We start from the raw sequence: 5129 nt of genomic DNA on the forward strand, positions 1-5129 counted from the left end.
ACAGACGATCGGGGTACCTATCTAAAAGGCTCCGATGCTTAAGTCAGTTAATGAACCGATCGGTGTATCAATATAACTGCCGTAATAAATGCTAATTAAAGATCCTCACCAACCTACCTTTGGGCCCTATTTATAGTTTCCAGTGTGGGCCTGTGATTAGGGTTCCTTAATCACGGCCCAATGATCCTCTAATCAAGATTACTGACTTGTTTAATCCGATTGACTGGTGTTGTATGGCCGTGCGACCGATGGCCGCTTGACTAGGCTGGTTATCTTCTGATTTTAACAAGTGAATATTTTATTTATAACTGATCGACCGATGGTCACATATAAAGCACTACGCGAATCTTTTAGGAGATTGATCGACTGATCGAACTTGTGGCTGATCAGATGGTTGTCCCTTATAAGTTAAGGTGTTGTTCGTGTGGGACCGAATGATTGATGATTCGTTACGGAGTAATGCGTAATTAATATGTAGGCCGATCGACTGATTGTTCTTCACGATATAATATGTTGTTTGTTTGTGATACCGATAGACCGGTGGTCCTTAACCTGGTTCATTCACGAGGCCGATCGACCGATGGTTCCTTGCGATATGATACGTGGTTCATTTGAGAAACCGATTGACCGATGGTCCTATGTAGTTCATCCGTGAGGCCGCTCGACCGGTGGATATGTTTCATATACAAGCCCTCCCAGCCTTGTTCGATGGTCCTGAGGACTGGGCATGGCCGATAGACCAAGGGGCATATAGTACAATAGGCCTTAAAGTTTGTACTTTAAGCAAAAAACATACAAAGATATATACTCCTGCATAATAAAACTAAAACTACCACATACTATAGAATATAACTAGACAATCTACCAAGAAGAGTATACAACACATTGATCTATTAAGATACTAGAGCAGAATACAAATCCTCCACTAAAAGCTCAATCACAAAATTGGCCTTCGTATACATGCGTCTAGAGAGTTTTTCATCTTATTTAAACACTTACAACAACTTTCTTAATGACTCTGGCATGAACAATGTTGTGTCCATGAAAGATTTTCACAAATGAGTCTTCGGTAGTAAAAACTGAAAATTACACCTGCATAAAAAATAAATCACTTTAGACTACAAAGTCTAGATGATAAATTTATATATAATTGTATCATGCATTTTTTTTATCTATATGGATAAAAGGATGTGAATAGGTACAATTATTATTTGTTAGAAATTTTCTTCATTTATATCTTACGAGTTTATAACTCAAAAAGTAAGTTCAACAATCCATCTCTATATTTAGATAAAAAAACAAAGTTTAAGAAAAAAAAAATATTACAAAAAAAGTTACGGTGAAAGTAATGCTATATTCAACTGTAAAATTTCAGCTTCTACTTTTATATAGGAGTTGCATGTTATTTATTATTATGTGGATATGTCTGAGTAGGTGTAATATATATATATATATATATATATATATATATATATATATATATATATATATATATATATATATATAAGAAAGGGGAAGAAGAGTAGAGTTATCCTTTGTAACATGGATCTCAACCTTCATTTTGACTACTACTGAATAATGAATGCGACTAGCAACAGATATTCAATCCCATTCAGAAATGAAAATACGTTTAGGTCTACCTAGGTCTGTTAGTGGAGTTTAATCGACAACTTAAAAATACAGTCCTCACTATTTTATCATTATTAAAAAAAACCTCCAAAAGTTGTGTTGTTTATTAGGCCACGTAGTGTAAATTATGATTTACTGTCACAAATTGTTTATAGTTTTAAATTATAAACACGTGGGTATATAGATGCAGATATTGATATCTATGGAAGGAGTGAGAGTGAGTGGACAGAGACAGGTCCTCTTTCAAGGTCTACCGAATTGGATGGCGATATTATTTTGTCCTCACAATTCTTCACTTTCAGGTTACCAAAACCAGAATTGTTTCTGAAAATCTCAACTCTTAAACAGTTTGGTTTAGTGATAGATATAGAATTTGTTAATGGTAAGACTGAATTCAAATGCATCAATTATTACTCTAATCCAAATTCTTACAGAAGAAAAAATTGCTTAACTTGTAGATTAATGGTTTCTCTTATAGTTTCATACAGACCGTTAATTTGTAGAAAAAATTGCTTAACTTGTAGATTAATGGTTTCTCTTATAGTTTCATACAGACCGTTAATTTGTACAAGGAAGTGACCTGTAAAATAGTTTATAGCTTCCTAGACTTAATTTTACAAAATCAACTTATAATATAAAGTTTGTATCTTTTTATTTATTTTAAAATAATATTATCTTCTGAATCTTCAACATCTTATTACGTTAATAGATATACATATCGAACATAAAATTAAATATTAATGGATAGTGACGGAATGATATAATAGGTTTAACAAATAACAAATAATGCTAATATAAATTCGAATTTATTGATTCTGATATCATGTTAAGAAATGAATTTTAAGTTTAATTCAATCCGGAGTGACATGATAGGTTCAACAAATAATAAATATTTTTAATATAAACTCAAATTCATAGCTCTGATATCATGTTAAAAAGTAAATTTTAAATTTAATTCAATCTTACAAAACTAACTTATAAAATAAGATTTGCAACTAGATATATACTTCAAATTTATTTTATTTCTAATAAATGATAATTAACTAACAACAAACACATTATCTACCTACAAATGTAGTATAAGGAGTTGGTATTGTCTCCCCCATCATAATTAATGTTAATGGAGAGGGATCTTCCACTACAATGGTTGAAGACATTTATGTTAGGGACATTGATGTTAGGTAGGTGGCACAAGGGCATTAGACAAACGTCAATTTCTAAGTTACACAAGCCCGATATTGGGGCACCATTCAGCAGCTCCTGTTTTTAGTAAGACTACGATATTATTATGTATGCTTATCCTTTCCTCAACTTAATATTGTAATATGGAACCCTAAAATATATACATTCAATTTGTTTCGACTCGGTGGAGTCAAATCAAAACATAATCCCTTTTTATTCATCAAATTATATACATAATTTGTTTACGGAGTACCGTTATTATTTTTGAACTTGCATTTTACATTATTAAAAAAATTTATATTTTCTGATAATTTTATTTTAAATTTTTTTTAGAAAATACTTACGAATTTTGTTATGAAAATAAATTACAAAAAATTGTTATCAGCTTTTTTACAAAATATTTATATAAAACACTTTTCACAACAAATTTTTTCACAACAAATTTTGTAAAAAATACTTATAAATTTTGTAATTTTATAGAAAATAATTATTTATGAAAGAAATATAGCCAATTAAGATTCTTAGAAAAATGGCAGAAAAAAATCTTTTCTTGCAAATTTTTTTAACAAATTTGCAAAAAAACTTTCATGTAATATGAGAATTTCTAGTAGTGTTAAGAGATTATAATGTGTTAAATTTTATTTGTTATCCATTAAAATGAATATTTGTTAAAGATCAAATTTTAGAAAGAGATGGGTTGATTTATTTTTTAAAGATCTTGTTAACCAGTGTCCTAAGGACTTTGTTTAAGGATAATTAATATGCATTAAATCCTATAAAAGTACATAGTTAAGTATGATATTAAATAAAATATTATCTAATAACCATTAATGCAATTTTATTTTATTTAAAACACAAAAATGTTCAAATATTGTACAAGTGTGTTTAGTATTTCATTTAATGCTCACCAATAAAAAAAACAATTAAATCATAAAATAACTATACTTTAATGTTATTAAAAAATAAATATAATTAAACATATAAAAACTTAAATTAATAAAAAAACCAACAAAAATATAGCGTTAAACATATAAAAAATTTACAAAAAAAACAATTAAATTTGAAATTTTATTAAATTTCCTTTCATAACAAATATTAAATTTCACCAATACTGAATTTTTCTTTTACTTTTTAACATGGACCTTTGAAATTTTAAAATCTTTGTTTTTATAAAAAAAAATCATTGCTTAAAAACTTAAAAGGTATTTTTGTGTTTATAAAATCTGTTATATGTTTTTATAATATTTTTATTAATTATTTTAATTTTCGATGTAAAGATGATGATACACATGCGCATTAATTATTCCTTAAATTCTCCATTTTAAAAAGTAATGAAAACTATGCAGAGATATAATTGATAACATTGAGAATCTAAATTCTAACATTGACTGTTATTAAAACATCTTAAAGAGACTCTACTAAACAAATTATGTTACTAAGAACATAGTTAAATGTATGTTTAATTACGTTAACCAAAAACAATTAATATCTCTAATTACTTCAATTCTTCAGCAATTGCCCTCAGAGTTATTTGTAATCTTTAATTTTAAATTAGTTGAAGTCTTTTAATTACTTTTCTTTTATAAGATCACCTATTTATTTTCATTTACAGTTCAAAATCATCTTATTCTATCATTTCCTCGTCACTATTTACAAATTCTGCAAGTTATACTTGTGTAGTTTCACATTCTGAATTTACTCTTTTTTTCAAGCTGGTTTACATTTATGATTTTTTTTCTTTTTTGTATATATTTGGTCAAATTTACATGCATTACTTACCGATATTACTTTTCAAATTGAAGTCCTTTTAAATAACTTCTATCATTTTCGAACAAGCACTTTAATTTTTCTGATTTAACAATTTCATTATAAAATAAAATAAAAAAAAGTATTTATACGTTATAATTTATGTGAATGAGTTGATAGAGAGAAATAAGAAAAAAGCTAAATAAAAAAGGAAAAAAAATAAAAAAACATATTCTGCACTTTAAATTTTTTTCATGTATTTTTTTTTTAATTTTGTTGGATATTTATGGAGAGAAAATAAGAAAACTATAATAAATTTGATTTGAAAAGTTGATAACCCTAAAGCAACAATCCATTTCCGCAGTTGAAAGGAAGAAGATCGATGACCTTGATCTGTAGCTCCATCACGTAGCAGTAGAGTCGAATTAAAAAAGAAATGTTGGGGAAAATACTGATATATGTGTAAAAAGTACTCCACAGGAAGAAAAACACATGAATTAATAATGGTAATACCCTCGAAGCTGCACTTTTCATCAGCATTGAAATTGTTGAGTAAGCATTGAAACACATGA

Source organism: Vigna unguiculata, chromosome 5 (genome assembly GCF_037176805.1).
Source record: "Vigna unguiculata cultivar grain cowpea cultivar isolate G323 ecotype 2 chromosome 5, ASM3717680v1, whole genome shotgun sequence".
Taxonomy (NCBI): Eukaryota; Viridiplantae; Streptophyta; class Magnoliopsida; order Fabales; family Fabaceae; genus Vigna; species Vigna unguiculata.